We start from the raw sequence: 22,414 nt of genomic DNA on the forward strand, positions 1-22,414 counted from the left end.
CACCTTAACTAACCTCCCTCCAAAGTATTTTGTTCTTTTTGGTGCAATTGTAAAAAGAATATTACTATTTGGTTTTTTTTTTTTTGATAGATGATTATTAAGGATATAGAAATGCATCTGCTTTTCTCAGGTGGATTTTGTCTCCTGAACCTTGACTGAACTTGTTAATTAGTTCTAACAGTTTTCATTGGTAAAGAGTGTAGCATTCTCTATGAAGAGGACTTGTCCTCTGCCAACAGAGGCGGCCCTTCCTTGTTCCTTCCTGGTTTGGATTCCTGTGGTTTCTTTTTCCTCTCAGATTCCTCTGTCTGGGGTCTTCAGCACTACATGGAACAGACATTGCTGCAGGGTGGGCAGCCTCACCTTGGTCATGATCTTAAGGAAAAGCTTTCCATTTTTCGGCCACTACATACAACATTTGATGTGGTAGATCCTGTGTGAACTTTATTGTCCTGTGGTGCATTCCTTTTAACCTAATTTTTGTAGTCCATCCATCATGAAAGAGTGTTGATTTTTTTCAGAATCATCGTTCTACACCTAATGAGATAATATGATTTTATCTTTCATTCTGTCAGTACAGTTGACCACATTGAATTATTTTTGTGCTTTGAAACATTTTTGCAACTGGGATAAATCTCATTTGGTCCTAGTGTATGATTTAATCATGTTCTGTTGAATTTATTCTACCAGTATTAAGGATTTTTCTGTCTATGGAAATGAGGTATATTGCCCTGTACCTATAAGTTTTGCTAATATTACAGTAACTTTACAATCTGGCCTATTCAAAGCTCATCCAAGTTGTATTAAGAATCCTCCTTCTCAGATAGGAAAGAGAAAGCTAAGCACAGCCCCACCATAATTCCTTTCTATGAACCTGAACTCGCCCTTCTGTGCTGTTCCAGGGATGGACCCCACACATTGAGCAATCGCTGTGGGAGGCCAGGCCATAATACTCAATTTGTCACCTGGTACCATTAGTCCTGCACCAAATCCTGTTTGAAAAAGCCACAGCAGTTCTCATTTGCATTTACTGCAGATTTACATCACTGATGTGTCCTTTATCAAATGAGATCCTCTGTAGAGACACCCTGAACACACCAATGTGTTCATGTAACAGCTTCCTTGACTTCTCTCTTTGTGGACACAGATAGACCCACCTCCGCAGCCACAGCATTTCCTGGAGGGTGGGGAGCAGATGTGGCCATCCACCCCCTCTACATGGAAGTTACTGAAGGCTCCAGTTCTGGCCATTTCCAACAGTGCTGGCAGGATAAGTACCTAGCTTTCGACATGCTGGATGAAGGAAGGGACACATGCTAAGGACTTGGAAGGGTGCTCCCAAATGATTCTGAGGAGTATCCATGGTCACATCTCCCAGGGGATCTGCCCAGGCCTCTGTCTCCTGTATTCTCACCAGGGCTGTTCAGCACCAGCCTTAAAACCTGCCCATTCAGTGGGGACAAACAACCTCTCAGTAGTAAGTGTGTTGACCATGGTGTGTCAACATTCAAAGGTTCACAGTTACTATGAGCAGTGATTCCTTTTTGAATTACAGGAATTTGTTCTTTGTCCCCCTAGAAAAATGATTTTCTCATGAAGTTTGATGTGTCCCTGGGATGTTAATCTTATATCAGTCTAGGTTTTTTGGGGGCAGGGTCCAAAAAGTTTTATTTATATTTCACAGCAGAATGCATTAAATTCTTATTACATATATAGAGCACAATTTTTCATGTCTCTGGTTGTTTAAGGAACACTTTGCTAGTTGTAATTTGTCTTTCTAAGTATCTATGTTCTTTTTGTTTTTTGATCAGGAGTCAGTCATTTCCTTTATGACTTCTGACCCTTGAGTCAGAAAAAAAATGCTTTCAACTTAAATGTTATCAAAGTATTTTCTAAGAAGCTTTCTTTTTACATATACACTTAGACCTGCTAGATGAGTAGCACATAACGATATCCCAGTGATTTAGGAGGCTGAGGAAGGAGGATTTAAAGTTGGAGGTCAGTTTCCCCAACCTAGGGAGCTCCTCAGGAACTTAGTGAGACTCCATCTCATAAAGAAAAAAAAAAAACTGGAGATGAGGCACTCACTAAATGCCCCTGGGTTCAATTTCTAATACTAATTAAACAAAAAAAAAACCTAAAAATCTTGGATCTCTATGGCATTTACTATTCAAAGAAAATTAATTAACAGTCCCTGCCAATATTGTGTGGACAAACACAAAAGTCCGACTACAATAACATGAAAAAGCCAGAAGAGAAAGATCAGAGGGAGGGTGTTCCCTGGAGACAAGCAGGAGGGAGAGCAGGTGTGGGTGGGTGTGGGTACCAGACACAGGACAGTGTAATGCACTTAAAGCCAATTAGCTGAACTTTTTAAAAAAAATCTTACATTTTAAAATAAATTAGTTTCAATAAAAATACAAAAAAAGAAAAAAATAATAGGAGAGGTAAAGGGCAGTTCTGGGATGGGAGCTGGTGCAACGGGGGTGCTCAGTCGGTGGTCCAGGCTGTGTTCCCACTGGGAGCCACAGATCTGTTTCTGAACCTAGAGCTCTCTCTCAAGTGGTGGGTTGGTAATGCAAGATGAGCTGGACTTTCGTATCTTTTATCTTATGTTTACGATCTACTGCAAGTATGTATGTTTCTAAGTGCTTTATTATTCTACTTGGCTTGTTGATATTACTATAAATGATGTCTCCACATACTCTCTTGTTCAGCACTGGTGTGGAGAATCACAAACTCTAATGACAGGGAGCTGGACATTTTTGGTTTTGCCTGCTGGATATGGTCCCTGTTACAAAGCAGATTTATCTTTTCTCCAGGCATTGGACATTAGTAGTAGTAGTAGTAGTCAGTAGTAGTAGTAGTAGTAGTAGTAGTAGTAGTAGTATTTTTTTATTTCCAAATAACACTGCTTTGAGGCAAAGGGTTTAAGTTTAGGGAAGCCACAGTAAACCAGCAAGAGGCTGACACAAAATGAAAAAGGAAAAGACCATGGATGTAACTCAGTGGTAATGTGCCCCTGGGCTGAAGCCCAGTAACAAAAAGTGAAAATAAAAAACATAAAAAACATAGATCTCTATGGCATTTGTCCTTCTAAGGAAACATAATTAGTCCCTTCCAACTTTACACAGCCCAGAAGAAATCAGACTGCACTGGTTTAAAAAATGCAGACTCAGCATATCACAGGACTAGAAGCTAAGGGGTCGCTGGGGACTAGCAGGAGGGTGGGGAGGCAGTGATCATAGATACCGAATTCCGGAAGACGTTCTGGAACTGCATAGTGGTGACTAGTGCACAGTTTAGAGAAGGCACTTGATGCCAAATGACTGAGACTTTTAACAATGAAAACAAATCTTTAATTTAAAATAATACTAAAATAATAAACACAAATAATAAAAACAAATAAACCAATGGCCGGGGAGAAGAACAGAGGCTCAGGGTTCCTCTCAGGATGCAGTGCTGACTTAATGGCCAGCAGGGGGTGTTGACCTTGATGGTCCACTGCAGGTTCGTCCAGCTCCAGTTCTCTATCAGATGGTGGAGTTGGTGGACCACGAACGGGAGCTTCCACAAGCACCAGAGCTGCTAGAGGAGTAAAGGTCCACAGACTATCCACGTTAGGTCCAGGGACAGAATATTCCCTACTGCCTTTCATACAATTCCATGCACAAAACCAACACCAGGCAGTGTTCCCAGAATGCACACAGAAAATGACAGCTCTGCCTCTCATTGTTCCTGCCCCGCCCCAGTTCCTGTGCAGTATGCTCTGCTTGTCCCTCCCTGTCCCATTGTGACACACTCATACCCCACCTCAGTCCTCCTCACCTTCAGCCTGTTCCTCCATGGGCTCAGGGTTTTCTGTCAAGGCTGGGACCTGGTGTCCTTGGTCCTCCTCCTCGGGGCCTGTGACAGTGACCTGGCTGTGGACATTACCAAGTGGGTAGTGAGGCAAATGCAAGTGAGGGAGTGAGGAGACCACCCAAGAGGGAAGGGGGGGTGCAGCACTATGAGACGCCTGGCCTTTCCTACCATGAGGTCAGTGATCTTGGCACCCCACAGTTCAGAGGAGAGGGCTGAAGCTCAGAGAGTCACAGGGCCAGTATCAGGACTCACAGCTGTATGTGACCCTGTCACCCTGGGCAGGGCTTACCTTCCCAACATTTGGCCCATCTCCTCTTGGATGGAGGAACTTGAGATGTTTGAGGCCGAAGAGAAAGAGTCATAGAAAGCGGGCTCCAGGGTCTCCTCCAGGTCCCCTGGGGAATACGCCTGGAACACATATCCAGTGCTGGTATCATCCCCTCTGTAGCCACCTTCTTGGTTGGGACATTGAGGAAACATATAGTCAGTGCCAAAGTGATCCACCAGAAGTGTCTGGGGATGGAGTCCAGTGCAATATCCAAAGCACATAGGGGCTTGTCCCACAGAGGGGCAGGAGAGCCCCAGCAGGGCAATGGCTGGCAGAGTTCAAAGAGGAATTGCTGAGGGGATAGTTAGAAACACAGCAGCTTCAGGCCAGTTTGTTATCTGAGCAGAGGTGGCAGCTCTGTGCATTAGGAGCTTATCCCCTGAGTCCCACCAGCACACCACCTTCTGGAGATGGGAAAACGGGCTCATCCCAGACAGGAGGGTCCCTGTGTGAGGACACCCAGAACATCATTCTCTGTGGTGCTGTTGAAATGGCTCCAGAACGGAATGAGGTCCAGGTCCCATAGCCCTGAAAGGCTGAATGACTGTGGAACCTGGGTCCCCCTGGAAAGTGGTGAGGCCCTGGGGGCCCAGCTCCTGCTTCCACAGTCTGGGGTGTGTTCCTTGAGGCAGCAAGTATCAGAGAAGTGGACCAATTGGCAGGAGCCTTGTGATATTTCAGCTAAACGCAGCCCTAGTAATCCTGATGATGTGTAAGACTTGGAGAGAGTGTGGAAGGACCGTCAGGCCATTGCCACCTGGACACCTGGGTGTAGGAGTTATAGTCAGTTGGATGGCAGAGTACAAATCATCAGAGAATGAAAATGAAATAATGTCCATGTTGCTGTTCTGTTGTTGTTACAAATATGGGAATTGTGACCTTGGATGAGTCCAAGAACGAGGCAGGCAGAGAGGGTGAGGAGGATGGGTGAGGATTTGTTGTTCAGATTCCTCACGGTGGGGACTCTGCCCCTCCACCTCCCATCCCTACCAGGAAGGTGGTCCTGGTGGTGTCTGTGCTCTTATTTACTTTTATTCTGCTCTGTGCCCTGCCAGTAGAGTCCCCCCTGTCCCGCACTGACCCTGAGGCCCAGCTCCTGCCCATTGGTGCTTGGCTCTGGATATTCCTCAGTGGATGTGGGGTTGGAGCTGAAGCTGCAGCTCCAGTGCTTATTGAGGATAAACTGTGGAAAGAATGGAAGACAGTGCCTGGTAGCTGGCCGGGAGCCCCAGCCCCTGCTCGCCTCCATTCAGGGTGTTTGTGTCTCTTGTGGCCTTCTGCTCCCCCGACCTAATACAGACCCTGTGTCTCAGGTTTTACCCTGTAGGACAGGAAATGATACTGGGTGCCCAGGCCGTACCGTGGACACTTTCATTCCCCACCTTTTTCCCTGTCCTGGGGGTGACCATGATAGGACACGAGGCTCACAATCTCCCACCACCTTTTCCTGCCTCAGGTCCCTGTTCTCCCCTACTGAGGAGCAAGGTGGTGGGACTCTGCAGGGCTACTCACAGTGATGTTCTCTCGTGGATGTACCTCACCAGGGCTATCAGGTGTGGACCTAAAGCTACTCCTCCCACTTTCAGGAGTGCCAATTGGAGGAGGACCATCAGCGAGGCACAGGCAGCAGCACCTGAGGCAACTTCGCAGTTGTTTCCAAAAGTTTCTTCTTTGGGGTGTCCGGTGGATTGGGTCTGGGGAAGGGGCCGTGCAGCCATAGGGGGAGCTCTGGCGGCGGGGCCTCCTACGGAGTCGGCCTCCACAGGGGAAACAGGAAAACATGTTTTGGCTTTCAAAGTATTTCACCAAATGAGCTGGGAGGAGGCTGTTGCTAGGATGTGGGTGCCTGGTTACTGGGTTCCAAGTTCTGTTTGGCTCTATGACCAAGGAAGGGAGGGGCCATGTCTTGGGGTTCCTGGCCTAACCCATCCTCCAGATAAGCCCATGTTTGTCCCTCTGTTGGCTCTCCTCCAGCCCCATGACATTTTCATGTGTGTACACAGCCAACCCCAACACTGGCCCCATATCCCTTGACAGGCCTGGGTGCACCAGGGTCCCAGCTCTGAGGAGACACAGCTAGGTTTCAACCCAGCTCCTCCTCCTGTCCTCTCATGGGACTTTGGACAAGTCATCATGTCTCTAAGGCTTAACCAGTGTTCCCCTGCACAGTGGTATCATCCTAGAATCTACTTCCTAGCAATATCACCAGGCATGTGTGAGATGACACAAACCATGTTGTCACATGTCTATAATGCACAAAAGTAGAGCTAAAATATGGAAACAGGTAAACTGTCACATAGAGTAGAGCCAAGAACAGGCCTAGTCTCCCACCTCATGACTTTGAAAATGCTGTTTTCCTTCCTGGCCTTCTTTCTCCGTCTGCATCTTGAGGGATTTGAAATGCGATTAGTGAGGATGTCCTCACCTCCCAGAGCCACCCACTTTGTTACCTTGTTCTCTTTGGGATGACTGAGAGTAAGCACATCCCTGGGCACCTTAGGGACCCCCAACAATGAAATTCTGGCCTTTTCCCCCTTTCCATTCTCTGTGTCCCAGTCAGGGTACATGGAGACGGACTGCCCTTATTTCATGGAAGTGCTGTCTCTCTCTTCTTTCTTCTTTTGTTTTTTGGTCTCAGGGAGTGATCCCAGGGGCGCTTAACCCCCAAGCCACATCACCAACCTGGTTTTCTGTGTTTTATTTTGAGGCAGGTTGTCACAGCGTGGCTGAGGTTAACTTTGAACTTGTGATCCTCCTTCCTCAGCCTCCCAAGCTGCTGGTATCACAGACGTGCACCACCATGCCTGGCCTCTTTCTCCTTTTCCATGTCACCTCATGGGGCCTCCATTTTCTCTAACCTACTCTCTGATCTCCACGTGTTTGCCTCTCTGTTTTTGTACCTATTGGGAGGCTGAAAAAAATACTGTCACATGGCAAAGGCAGGCAGGTGTCCCCAGGATCCTAGAAGTTCTTAATCCAAAGGAAACACTATGGGAGATGACTGAGCCCTGAGCTAGGAAGTGAGGACTCTGCCTTTTCCTCTGGAGTCTGTCCTTGTCCTAGTGTCTGGGCCAGTCCCTATGTGACACTGGGCCTCAGTTTCCCACTTGTCCAGTGAAGGGTTAGAGAGGAAGTGACACATAGGCCTTCTGGACACATAGGCCTTCTGCTGCATAGTTCCCCAGGCTGGGCAGTGTTGGGCAGGGTGGTGCTGCAGAATCCCAGGTTACTGTTTTCCCAGGTAGGTGCAGGTGTGCCCTGCTTGGTGCAGCCTGGCCTTGTGTTCCCAGCATGTATGTGCTTCCATTGGCACAGGCATGGAAACAGTGCCACGCACCACATACCTGGGTCTCTCATCCTTCCTCAAATGTGAGATCCTTTTGTCTCATCTCGCCAGAGTCAGAAAGTGTAATTAGCCTCTCTTCACTGCATGGATGTGGGGGGAGGAGTGGATCCCCAAAGCGAATGTGAGGTGCCATGACTAACAGAAGTGGGCTTGGTTGGGAGTCTGGTGAAGGCACCAGATCCACACAAATGTCTGTGACACTCTTGGTCCTGCCTCCTGATCAGACAGGAATAGGTATGTCCTAGAGGAGGGAAGGGTCTGGCCTGAGTTCACACGGTGAGTTAAGTAGATGCTGTGGCCTCAGTTGGGAGTCGATTTGCTCCCCCACTGCAGAATACCCAGCATCATGTTAGTTGGCCATTTGATTTTTTTCTTTTAAGGAATCTCCCTTTAGATTTTTTTATGACCATTTATTTGGCTCATTAAGGTTTTCCAATTGTTAGTGTATAATATTTATGTAATATTTCTGATTATTCATACCCTGTTGGAAGTGTATCTGACATATATTTTCTCTGATTCTGTAGGCTCTCTTTTACACTCTTAATTGTTTTCTCTCCTGTACAGAATATTTTACTTTGATGCTTTCACACTTATTCTCACTTTTATTTCATGAGTTTTAAGGATCTCATCAAGGTCAGGTATCATGATACATGCCCATAAACCCAGCAATTTGGGAGACTGAGGTAGGAGGATTGCAAGTTCTAGTTCATCTTGGTGACTTAGAACTGTTTCAAAATACAAAATTGAAAAAGTGGCTGGGGACAGATCAGTGGTATAGCACTCAGGAACCCTCACCCTCTCTCCTCCAAAGAAAAAGTTTCCAAAGCAGCAGCTAATACTTTAATTGGATTTGTTTGTTTGCTTTTTATTTTAGGGATCTTTTTTATAATAGTACAAGGATGATTGCCCTTTCAGAAATTTGTTTCTTTAGCATACGGGAACTACAACATGTTGAAATAGTCATCTGTGTACCACACTAATTTGGAATTTGACAGTTAACTGGGATTTGAATTGGGTGACTCTCCTCATTATACTGTGAAATTGCATGTAATTGGGAGTCATGAGGGGATTTTCTGTTGACTTTATAGAAGCACCTTTATAACAGTTATTTGTTCGCATAGAGATGTGAGCTAATCACTGATTATCCTATTTTTTTCTTAAAAGGAATCTGTGTGTCTCACACCTTAGTAATACTTTCATCCTAGGTAGGCATTCCTTCCATTTCCAAAGGAGACTTTTGTTTTGAACTTCTCTTTTTGCGAAACTTCCAAGGAATCAGAGGACAGTTTTGAATCTTGGAGCATTGCTTTTCACTGACTGTCAGCATGACCTATTAGAGACATAGTGGTAATCCCCAACCTCTTGTCTATCCCAGATCCCAGATCATAGGAATGCAGTCATTGTGGTCAAGTCTCCATCCTCAGCTAAGAGGTAGGTGAGATCTCATACCTGTCCTTGGTCCTGCTTCTGAGGATGGTTCTGATCAAGTCCCAGGAGTTCCCAATCAGATGTTAGTGGTACCCCTGGAATCCCTTCTTGCTCTTCCATGTACTGATTTTAAGATTGTCCTGTCAACTCTTATTTATTTTGAGTTTATTTCCCCTCCCCTCCTCATTGCAGCCAGTGACTGCCAGTCATATTTCTTGACCAAAGCCATCCAGGTCTGGGGAGTATTAATTAGCACCTCCTTCCCTTCCAGATGGGCAAGCACTTGTGGGTCTTTAAATCTGCCAGTTAAAATACTGGTGAATATACCTTGTGGTTGTTTGCTGCCTCTTATTCAAAGAACTAAGTAACTTATTAACAGAAATGTATCCAGTATGTTAAAAGGTAACATTTTAAGAAACTGAAGCTCCCTGAGCTATACAAAGAGGGCAGCCCCCAGTCTGTACAGTGAGTTATGTTTAGCGTGAAGTAACCGCTGAGTCAGGGATTCAGTACTTAAAATTGGACTTTGGATGACAGAATTTCATATGGCATTATTTTCTAGAGAAGCCAGTCCATTGGAGAGAGAAGGAACAAAAGCACAGGTAGGAATAAAGGCTTTTTTCCTTAAAATAGGTCTTCTAAAATGATTTTCCAGTTGTTTACCTTATCTCTGTGGATCATTTTTTAAAATATTTTTATATTTTTTGATTGTTGTTGGACACAATACCTCTTATTTATTTTTATGTGGTGCTGAGGATCAAACCCAGGGACTCACATGTGCTAGGCAAGTGCTTTACGGCTGAGTCACAACCCCCTCCCCTCTGTGGATCATTTTTGAGTCCTGTGATATGAAAAAAGCACAAAGTACCTCCACACTGGACCCAGCTTCTGTTAATATTGAAGAATGAAGACAATAGCCCATAGTAAGATATGATTTTATAAATCTTGCAGATAAGTTGTTGGATATTATTAATTAAACCTGACAATGTATATGCTTAGTATATTAAGTACAATAAGTTGGTCTTGGGACAGGTGGAAGCCTTCTCTGGGTTTTCTCTAACCTCTTTCTTCTCATAGAGGTTGTCACTAGCCTGAAAAATATCCATTTTTGTCCTCACTATTCTTTACAGTCTGCGGTGAGAATGTGTTTCCGAGTGCTTTATTTTTTTTTTTTTGGTTTGGCTTATTTGCGATATTACCATAAATGATTTCTCTGTGTACTCTTTTGTTCAGCAGTGTTGTTGAGATTTACCTGCTCAACGACATGGAGCTAGACATTGTTATTTTTCAATGTTGTATAATTTTCCCTGGTGTAACTGTTATGCATCTGATTTATCTGTTCTCCAGGCATTGCATATAGAGGGTTTTTTTTTTTTTTAATTTCCAAATAACACTGCTTTGATCAAGGTGATTGTAGGTTTGAAGGCAGCCCTACCAACTCAGAGAGATCCTCAGGAACCCACCAAGACCCTGTCTCAAAATTCAAAAGGAAAATGATGAGGGGTATAGCTAAGTGGTAAAGTGCCCTGGGTTCAACCTCAGTACCAAAACAATAAAAATTTAAAAAATAATAAACTTAGACCTGTGTAGCATTTACCCTACTAAGGAAATTTCCAAAATTATGTGACCTAAGAGAAAAGAGACTGCACTGATTTGAAAAATGCAGACTAGGCATATCACAGGGCTGGAATGATCAGGGGTTGCTGGGGACTAAGGGGCCAGGGGAGAGGGAGTGGTTATAGATACCCAATTCAGGAAAATGTTCTGGAACAACATAGTGGTGACTAGTGCGGAGTTTTGAGAATGTATTTAATGCCAATAAACTGAATCTTTTAAAAATGAATGAAATTTTTTCAAAAGCTAAATTTAACAAAATATATACATAAAATAAGAAGAAGCAAAGAAGCAATGGCAGAGCGGGGTAAGGGCAGCTCTGGGGTGGGAACAGTTATAAAGGTGTGCTTCATGGGTGTTGCTGGCTGAGGGGGCCTCTAGGAGCTGTTGGTCCATTACCTCCATGTGCAGCCAGTTTGATGGGAGCCTTGAGAAACCAGGAGACATGTAAATCAGGGGCTGCCTGCAGCCCAGATGTTTATAATGTGGGTTTTATATATATATATAAGATCATGGCATCTGCAAACAGGGGTAATTAGGCCTCTTCCTTTCCTATTTGGACACCATTTCTTTTATTCTCACCTCTTTCTGTGACCAACACTTCTAATAGTATATTGAACAACAGTGTTGTTTTGTTCCTGATCTTACAGGAAATTATTTCAGCTCTTCTCCATTCAATGTGATGTTGTTTTGGGTCTGTCATCCATTGCCTTTATTTGGTTGAGGCACATTTCTCTTATTTCTAATTTATGAAGGTTTTCATTAAAAGATATAGAATTTTACCCAATGATTTCTGTAGTTATTTAAATGGAGCTGTGAGTTTTGTTTTTGATTCCTTTACTACATAATATCACCTTTATGTATTTACACACGTTGAAACATCCTTACCTCCCTGGGATGAATCTCATCTATTGGTGGTGAATGATCACTTTGGTGTGCTATTAGATTAGGTTCAGTAGCATTTTGTTGAATATTTATGCATCTATGTTCATCAGGTATATTGGTCTATAGTAGTTTTTGTTTGCTTTTGTAGTGTCTCTGCATGGCTCTGGCATCAGAATAGTTCTGTGCTTATGACTTTGGAAGGATTCCCTCTTCAGTATTTTAGAAGAATTTGAGAATTGGTAAATTAGTACTCTTTGTTTCAGTTTTCTGTTTTTTTTTTTCCAGACATAGGGATTAAACTTAGGTCTTAGCCAGGAAAGGCAAGCACATTACCACTGAGTACTGCCCTCACCCTGAATACTTTTTTAAAGGGTTGTTAGAATTCAGCACAGAAGCCATCAAGTCTTGACCTCTTCTTTATAGGAGACTCTTCATTATTTATTCAGCATCTTTACTCAGTATTACACTAAGTTTTCCTTTCTTCATAATTTCATCTTGGTAGATTGCATTGTATGTATCCTGCTAGATTATTGAACTTGCTGGCGTATAGTAGTGGTCTCTTTACAGGAGTTTCTTATGATTCTCTGTATTTCTGTTATGTCAGACGCAGTGTCTCTTTTTCTATTTCTGATTTCATTTAAGTCTCCCTTTTTTCTCTTCACCTAGCTGAATGTTTGCTGACTTTTTCTTAAACACCTGCTTTTAGTTTTGTTGATCTTGTTCAATTGTTTGGATAGTTTTTATTTTATTTATTTCTGCTCTGATATTTATTATGTCCTTCCTTTAATGAACTTTTGGGTTAGTTTGTTCTTTTTATAGTTCTTTGTTGTGTTGCATTAGCTTTTTGTCATCTTAGATCTGTTTTGATGTGGATGTTCACTGCTATAAACGTCTCTCATTAAACTTCTTTTGCTGCATACCATAGGTTTTGATGCAGAGCCATGGACTCAGGTAGGAGGCTTAGTGCTGGGGCCTGCCCTTCCTTGGTGGATTTCTCAGTTGGTTCAGCAGGTTGGGTGAGGCCAAGCCCATAGAAAGGAATTATACTGAGCTTTCTGATAAAGTTTCTGTTTCCAGTCTGAGAAACAGCATTCTAAACCCATCTTGGCTGTGCTTTGAACAGCCCAGACTTAAATATTTTTTAATTAATTGAAGGTTGGAATCTAGATCTGTTGTCCTACATATAGACCAGTAGAAACTCGAGAATGCCTTCCTCCATCATGAGTGCTGCTGGACCCAAGGTAGGAGTGTCTAAGTAGGAGTGTCATTAAAATAAAGACCCTAATGTCCATGTCAGAAGATAGGACTTTCAAATTAGAATCTATGGAGGTAAAACTAAATGACAGGTATAATTTACAAAACAGCATGTACATTGACAAGCACAATAAGAAATGATTGTCTCCCTCCCTCCCTCCCTCCCCCCTCTCTCCCCCCTCCCTCCCCCCTCCCCCCTCTCTCCCCCTCTTTATGTTTTCTTTTTTGAGAAAAGGTCTCACTAAGTTGCCCAGGTTGACTTTGAACTTGTGATTCTCCTATCTTAGTCTCCTGAGTCACTGGGTTTACAGGTTTTCACTACCATACCAAAATGTATGGCTATATCTTAGTGGTACTATTTTCACCAAAGTTTTTGTATTAAAGTTAAATGTCCTGAAATAATTATGTTTTTCAGAAAAAATGAGCATGCTTGGTTGATTCTCTCCTTTTCCTGAGGTGTATCAAAATCCTGATCTTCTTGAAGGTGAGAAATAAGGTATATACTTAAATAAGAGAAGTGAACATAGATTAGCTGATAATTCTGAAAACTGTGATTATCTTATTTTGCTATACTGAAATAAACAGGTGTAGCTATTTGTCTTTCAAAATTTCCTTTACTTTGGAAAGATGGTATGTGTTTCAAAAGATGGTATATGTTATCCATATACATTGTGAAATGATTACATAATCAGTCTAATTTATATACACATCCCCTCAAACACCTACCAATTTTTTGTGTGTGTTAGGAAAATCGCAGACGTTCTCTTTTAGCCATGTCAGTTGCACACTACATTATTATTAACTATAGTAGCTTCTGTACGTTTGATCTGAAATTGAATTGTATAAGTTGCTTATATATTTTTGGTGTTAGCCACCATCAAGTATAGGCTTTGCAATGTCTCTCCCACTATTTGGCCTTCTCATTTTGTTGCTTGTTTTCCTTGTTGTGCAGAAGCTTTTGGTGTGATGTCATATCACTTGGTTTTTCTTGCTTTTCTGCATGTGCTTTCAGAGTCACGGTCATAAAGTCATTGCTAAGAGCAATATTATGGAGCTTTCCCTTAGTTTTTCTCTTGGGATTTTTATAGTTATAAGTTGTATGCTTAAATGTCTCATCCATCTATTTATTTATTTACTCATTAATTTTTGAATTGATGCATTATAATTACATATAAAATTGAAATACATTATGATATATTCATAAATGCATGTCAGCTTATTCCCTAGTTCTTCCCGTTTGCCTCCTGTCCTCCCTGATCCTCGATTTCCTGCTTCTACTCTCCTACTCTCAATTCTATTTTTGCAAGTTTACCCCTCTTTTCTCCTTAGATTCTACTTATGAGAGAAACCATTTGATGCTTGACTTTCTTTTTTTTTTAAGGTGGACACAGTATCTTTATTTTACATTTATGTGGTGCTGAGGATCGAACCCAGTGCTTCATGCATGCTAGGCAAGCACTCTACCACTGAGCCCCAGCCCCAGCCTCAGCCCCTGATGTTTGACCTTCTGAGACTAGCTTATTTTACTTGGCCTGACATTCTCCAGTTCCATCCCTTTACCAGAAAATGACAAAACTTCATTTTTTTTCATGACTGAGTAGAACTCTATTGTGTTTATATATCCATCTTCTTTATCCTTTCATCTATTGGTGGGCACCTAGGCTGGTTCCATAACTTGTCTATTGTGTATCGTGCTAATATATACTTTCTTATGCATATATCATTTTAGTATGTTGACTTTAAATCTATATCATAACTACCAAGGAGTGTCATAGATGGGCCATAAGAATGGATCCATTTGTAGTTTTTTGAGGAATCACCATACTGCTTTCCAAAGTGGTAGCGGTAATTTGCAGTCAAATCAACAATGTATAAATGTACATTTCCCCCCCATATCATTACCAACAATTATCATTTGTATTCTTGATGATTGTCATTCTGACCAGGGTGACATGAAATCTCAGTGTAGGTTTTTGTGCCAGAGATTAAACTCAGGAGTTTTTACCCACTTAGCCACACACCCAGCCTCTTTTTTAATTTTTTATTTTGAGACAGTGTCTCACCATATTTCTGAGGCTGGCATTGAACTTGCAATCCTCCTGTCAGCCTCTGAAGCCGCTAGGATTATAGGTACGTGCTTCTGTGCCTGGTTTCAATTTAGTTTGATTGGCATCTTTGTTGAACATATTTTTATATGTTTGTTGGCCATTTGAATTTTTTTTGAGAAATCTGTTTAGATTTTTTTGCCCATTTATTGGATTCATTAGATTTTTTATTGTCAATATATAACATTTTATAATATTTCTGGTTACTAATCCCCTGTTGGAAGGGTATCTGACAAACATTTTCTCCCATTCTGTAGGCTGTCTTCATACTCTTATTTTCTTTGCTGTGCACATATACACATACACATGCATCCAACTAAAAAGATTCTGCACCTTATTGTGAATTAGCATGCACATATTAGAGAAATCATTTGGCCTTGTTTTTGTGGGATTGTTTTTTTTTTTTTTTTGACATATGTATACATTGCAAATGATTCAGTTCATTTACATACCCACTGCCTCCCTAACTTACCTTTTGGTCTTCGTGGTTAGAACATTTAAATCCCTTAGAAATTTTTAAATATACAGTTTTGACTGTGGTCATCATGCAGAGACGTTGGTCAATAAATTTTCTTCTCCAATCAGGGAGACCCTGAGCAACTTTTTGAGACAGAGTTCAGGTGGCTGCTGCTTGGCTGGGGGGCCTGCTCCTGTTCTTGTTCAGCCTCCTTTTTTGCTCCAGCTGGGGCTGTCTGTTGACCTGCACATGGTGCAGGTGGGAGCATCTCCTCTAGGTGCCGTGCACACTGCTGCTGCTAGAGCCCTACACAGCTTTCATGGAATGTGTATGTGTCCATCCCTCCTCCAACATGTGTTTACTACAAACTGAGTGTCAAGTGCCTTGCACAGTCTGAAAGGTGCCTCTGCCTGGGCCTCCACCCAGGTGTGTGACATTCACAGGTGGTTGACCTTTTATTGCCCTTTAAGGAAATTCCAGAATCTGTGAAAGCACCTTGTGACCTCACCTAAACCAAAGAGGATTAACTTTGGCAGGATCTTAGAGACAAGGGCTACCGAATTGGTGAGGGTTGGGGTGGGGTGAAAAGATTTGTAAAAATTAGAGTCCTGTGCAAGGATCCCACAGAAACATTGTAACTGTTCTGAGCCTGGGATGCCTGGGTAAATCAAATTGTGTTATTGTGCTCTTTCAGTCTTTTCTCTTTTCCTGAAATGATTTTTAGGCTGGTTTTTATATTTCTGAGTAGATGTGGGATATTTTGAATGCTCTGTCACCATAAATGTGCACAGATGTTTTTGTACCTGTTAACCTAACTTACAAAGCAGGGTGACTAGGCCTTCCTTTCTGTCCTGGGAGTTAACCATATTGTTTGTCCTTTCAGGTCACTTAACATTTCTGAACTTTTTTGGTCTCATCTCTAAGATCAGGACAATAGTGTCATGGAGAAGGTTGAATGAGGTATTTATTGACCCAGTGCCCTCCACATGGCCATGGGAGCTGTGGCTCATCCTATCTCCCCAAGGGGTGCTGAGAGCCATGTGATATTTAGGAAGGGCTGGAGATGGTGGCTGGGGCTCTGGCTCCACCAGCTCGATCCTTGTGACTCTAAAATGTGCTGAGGTGGGGCAGTGAGGGAGTCTGAGGCATCCTCTGGGCAGGAGTGAAGGCCAGCAGCTGGGTCCTGAGGCAGGAGAGAAAGAAAATGATCAGAGACATGGAGCAGCGGGGTGACTGCCTGGATGTCATTGTCCATTTGGCTCTGCAGCCTCTGACATTTGGCAGCATGGGTGAGTCTAGGTCTGGGATCACTGCCTGCCTGCCTCCTCCAAGGCCCCCAGGGTCCCACAGGGTCACAAACCCATCTGCAACATCAGGGGGTCTTATGGCTCCTACAACCCCGACCTTGGACTCTCATTAACCTCTCTGGTTTTGTCCTACTGCAGACTTACTGGGTCCTAGTGGTCATCTAGTACACAGGCTTGTCCCATGGACAGTTGAATGGGAACGAGGTTTCCATTTGGGATGGTGAGGATATTGTTGACTAGATGGCGGTGATGGTTTTCCAAAGTTACAAGTTTACTAAATCACACTGGGTTGTACACTTCAAAATAGACAGAGGGTGACTTGTACACGTGAATTTTACTTTTTATTTTTATTTAATAATTTTATTTTATTTATTTTTATGTGGTGCTTAGGCTCGAACCCAGGGCCTTGCACTCTAGGTAGGTAAGTGCTCTACCGATGAGCCACAACTCCAGCCTGTGAATTTTACTTTAGTAACTCAAGGAGAGAGTTGAAGGTGAGCCATCCCCAGCCATGAGGGGGTCTCTGAAGATTCCACCACAGTCCCAAAGAGTAGAAGAGCTGAGGAAAGCCCTGATCGCGGGACCTTCCCTGAACTCTCCCCTTCCTCCCTGGCTCTGCTCTGGCCTGTGAAGTCGCGCGCATCCACGCTCCACGCCCACAATTTTGAATGGGGAGCAAAAGGAACTGCTATTGGTCCAGCCGGTGGGGCTGAGCGCTGATTGGCTGAGGCTGGCAACTGACATCCTGTCCAGCCCCAGTGAGTGCCAGAGGTCTTGCAGGAGGCTGGGGAGGGGACCCTCCCTCTTAGTGCCTGGTCACTCAGGCTTGCCAAATTCACCTGTTGTCCCCATCGTCTGGCTCCTCCTCTGTCCTCAAGGTCAGGTTCCTCAGTCCAGGGTTTCCTGAATTCTCCTGAAACACCCTCACTGATCCGTTGCACCCTGATTTCAGGCCTCTGGGTTCTGTTTTGAATCTATGGTTTTGTATTTAGTGCCCCCACTACCACCACCATAGCCCTGGAGCATTTTCCAAAGAAATCATTTACCAGTGGATCTACTTTGTTGATGGCAGAATTGGGGATCTAGGGACCTCAGCACCTTCTGTGACATCCTTCATTTTTCCCATATCCCTGAGAAGCCTCTCCAGGGACCCTTAGAAACAGAAGGGGTAAAGTGTAGTGTGGCCCTGCGGTGTCCCATCTATCTTTGTGACTTTGCAGATCTGAACATGTCATCTCTGTGAGAACATTCTCCCCACACTTTGTGCATGTGTTAACAATATCAAGCTTGGTTCTCATGATCACATTGGCTGGACCCCACTGGATGTGTGCTGGGTAGGGCAGGGTCAGTCTATACAAAGAGCAATCTTTCCAGTCAGAATAGCCACTGCACCCTTGAGGGGAGTTGCTGGCCTGCAGAGGAGCGCTCCTCTAGGGGCCTTTCCTGGCTCTGGCTCCTCTCTCTTGACAGCCTGGTGCACCAAGTAGGGCCATTCCTCATCTCCCTCTGTGGACCTGCTCTAGCCCTTGATCCCTGGCCCTGACCGAGAATTTTTTCTCTGAAATGAACCTATTTTTTATGTGGCCAAGGCTGCTTCTCACTTGTTAGGTCCAGCTCAGTTCTTACTACATTGAATAACTGCATTCCTCAACTTCCCTGGCAAAATTAACCATCCTGAGTAGAGTTCTCTGTTTTCATGCATCCTGTCAGGGACCCTTAGACAAAACCAAAACCAAAATTAAGAACACAATTGTGTTAACACAACTTGGTGTAGTCCCCATAGCAGTCAGGGAAAACAACTGGAACACTGGGATCACTTTTGGTAAAGAGTGTTAAAAAGACTTGGAGTGAGGGACATTTAAGGACAGAGGGGCTCTCTTCTAGAGTGGACGCTATCAGGAAGCAGGGAATTCTATTGGTGGTGGTCTTCTTACATCTTATGCAGAAAAAGGAAGACTGGAGGGAGGTGAATGTTAATTAGGGGCGAAGCAGCAGTCATTTAAGTTCACCAGATAGGGGATGTTGGTCGCTTATATGAATTAATGTATGTTCACCTTTCATCTGTGTTCAGACATGGTTAGAGATCAGACTTCATTTTTGGTCCTGATTATTCATTTCACATTGAATTTGGTGCATGTTGATGCTCCTTGAAATTGTTTATTCTTCACCTTAATGAAGGTGAAGTGTCACCTTGAGGGCCAGGCTATGAGTGTCAAACCTGGTCCTGGCAACAGCAGGCCCAACTGATAGGCCAGCTGCTGGAGGTCCAGGCTGCTTTCTTCTTTCTCATGTGATCTCAGGGTCAGGTCCTAAAAAATGCCTCCTAGGAAAGGGTTTCAGATAGATTAAGAGAAAGAAAAAAATGAAAGAGTTCCTGACCCTAGATATCAAGGGAGAAGAAATTGGGGCAAGTGTTAAAAGAAAGATTCCAAAACAATGGTTTGAGACCGGGGTGGTCTCTACTGGGGGATGCTGTTTCTGTCCTGGTCCAGTCTCCTTTTTTGCCCTGGATGGGGTTATCTGTTCACCTGCTCATGGTCTATGTGGGAGCTTCTCCCTTGGGTGCTGTGCACATTGCTGCTGCTGGAGCCCAAAAAAGCTTTCATGTAATATTTGTGTGTCCATCCCTCCTGTTCACCTGCTCATGGTCCATGTGGGAGCTTCATTTTGTTAGGAGCTTAGAGACAAGGGCGACAGAATTTGGGGAGGGATTGGGTGGGTTGAAAAGGTTAGTAAAAATTGTGATCCTGTGCCAAGATCCCAAGGAAACATCCTGTTCCAATTTGGGGGTACCTGGGTATATCAAACTACCTCATTGTGCTGTATTTCATTTTCTTTCTCTTTCATGAAACGATTTTTAGGCTATTCTCTATATTGCTGAATAGAAATGCATTATTTGAATGCTTCTTATCACATACATGTGTACCTGTCAACATAATTTATAAAAACAGGGCAACTAGGGCTTCCTTTCTGTTCTAGGAGTTAATGGTATTGTTACCCCCTCAGGCCCTGATGCATCCATGGTTAAATTCTCCATTCTGAGAGAAGGACAGAGTTTCCCTGAAGAATGGCAAGGAGCAATGTAAACCTGTATGCTGCTTCTGACATTTTTTATTAATTTGCATCTTGTATTTAAAACATACCATAGAGTATGCACTCTTTCTGTTTCACCTCAGTAACTATTTTCAGATTTTTCCATGCTTTTCCTGTGCTTACACTTGAGCCTCGCATGGCAGTGCATAGGTAGTTTACAGTTTGTTCATGCAATCCTCTGATAATGGGTATCTGCAGTGTTTCCTGAAATTGTCATCTGCAGTGGCATTTCTGAAAAAGACATTGTAAGCACTTTTATTTCCCTTAATTTAATACCAGATCATGTGGCTAGATAGAGGTTCAAAGGTTCAACTTTGTGTGTGTGTGTGTGTGTGTGTTTGTTACTGGGGATTGAAGCCAGAACCTCAGGCATGCTACAACAGATCTGTGTCTCCATTGCTTTTTAATTTGGCCAGGCTGGCCTGGAACCTTGTGATCCTCCTGCCTTATCCTCCTAAGTAGCTGGGATCACAGGTGCTCACCACCATTCCTGGTTGTGTGTTCAAATTTTAAGCACACTTTCAAACTGTTTCCCAAAGTGATTTTTATCAGTTTATATTCCCACTAACAGAATATTCTATTATCCAGTTCCTCTGATGAGTATTTTGAATGGCAGTTATTGTATTTTCAGAATTTTTGTTTTTGCAGAATCACAGTGAGTCAATCTTGTTTGCATTGCATAAAACCAGTTTGCCTTGGTGATCATTTACAGAGTGAAATGAAAAATAGAAATCCCACACAATCATACTTCCCTCCACTTGATGGAGCCGGTGCCTCATCCATGGTGAGGAAAAGGCCTGTTGAAGACCTGATGGTCAGGGAGGATGTTTTGTCCCTGGCTGTTCAGGAATGTTTTTTCAAGTAAGCCATTCACAAGGGTTTCTTTCCTTCCTCATGTCATATTTCAGCAGGACTTGGACAGAATGACCCATTTATTGCAGGTGGAGGCTCATCATTGCAGCATGAGGGAGGTGAGGTTTTGTGCAGTCACAGGTAGTTTCTGGAGAGAAATCTCCAGGACACATGCAAAGAAAGGGACACCCACAATTGGGGACAGAATGGACCTATCCACCTAGCTGTGTTTCATGATCCGCAACACGGAACTTGCCAGGGGGAAACAAGAGGAAGGCCAGGGGGAAGGGTCAGTAGATGGAAGCCCACAAGTTTTTATAGTTAGTGTTTAATTTCCTCCCCCACATGAAAGCAGTTGAAAAACAATGGTGAATTGAAAGTGGATCACCTAAAACTCATGACACTGTTTTAGGTTTCAACATTGCATTTATATCAAAACCAGAATTCAGTACAAGTTTACTTTCATGACTTTTATGAAAGCAAATTAATATTATGTTTTATTTTATTTATTTTTACTTTTATTTATTTGTTGATTTTTTTAATATGGTGTCCAGGAGTCAAACCCAGTGCCTTGTGCATGCTAGGCAAGTGCTCTACCACAGAGCCACAACCCCGGCCCCTAATATTATGTTTTAAAAAGGTACTTATAGCTCTTCTCATCTTCAGTTGAAAGAATTGTCATGTTTGGCTATTGCTCATGACCCAGTGAGATGACCTTGAATAATTTTAAATTAATTTGCACTGGCTAAATCATCTTTCACTGGACTCCACTGTCAAAGTGACTTCCACGTGTGCATGTGTTGTACTATGAAAAATCTGTCAATCACATTTACAAGATCCCCAAAATGATGGTTATTCTTTAATAACAACTATGGCTATTTTAAGGTGCTAAAAGACAATTTATACAAGAAGTAGAGACAGAATATAATATAAAATCTGGTGGAGATTGTTTACATTGAGATATTTGTTGAGTTAAATCTTCCCTTTTTAATATCCAAAATCTGAGGATACTCATTTTATTTTTATATATCTCCAATGCAATGGGGAAAATTAGGATGTCTGTAATGTTCTTTAAAAATTTTGTTGTATGCAGGAATATTGTTGTGTGCTTATCTCCCAAAGTAGTTGAAACTTTCATTCTAGGACCCTAGAAAGTTTTATTTACACTTTTTATTGCTCATTTTCAAATTTAGAAAGTATGTTTATGTCTTAAACAGTTGGTCTTCAAACATACTTGCAGTTACATTCTTTTCTTGTAAGCAAAGGCCTTCTAATACAGATTTATGTTTTTGAACACAGATTTACTTTTTGTCAACTATTTTGTTGTAATTGGAGAGCCTCTTTGACTTTTTTCTTTTTTTTTTCTTTTTTTCAAAACACCAGCTCATATTGATGAGTTGTAGGAAATTTCTAATTTATTTGCACAAAGAAGGATTTGGCTTTGGTATAAGGAATTGCTTCAATTAATATGATATATTTTGTATATATTATGTATAAAAACTCAGATATTTAATTTATATTTCATGTACATGAACACATAATCAATGTTAATTTTGGGGTGAAATGTATTTATTAAAATGTGTCTCCTGATGCCACACGGATGGGGAAATCCCAACCTCTCATAATTTCTAAGCACTCCCCACCCTATACATCCCTGCCACAATCAAGTGAGTCCCTTGCACCCCCAGACACTAAAACATCCTAGTAGAATTTCAGAGAACAGAAATCAGAGAGAGAACACACAAACTTCCTCCAACTCTCTTTCTGCTGTTCTCTGATGAACACAGGTGTGATCAGACTCAATTAGTCAAGGCATAGGGAGAAAATCAGAACTGATGCTGGAGCCCTTGGGTCACAGAGGATGAACTGAAGGAGACTTTC

This window comes from Marmota flaviventris, chromosome 17, assembly GCF_047511675.1.
Source record: "Marmota flaviventris isolate mMarFla1 chromosome 17, mMarFla1.hap1, whole genome shotgun sequence".
NCBI lineage: Eukaryota > Metazoa > Chordata > Mammalia > Rodentia > Sciuridae > Marmota > Marmota flaviventris.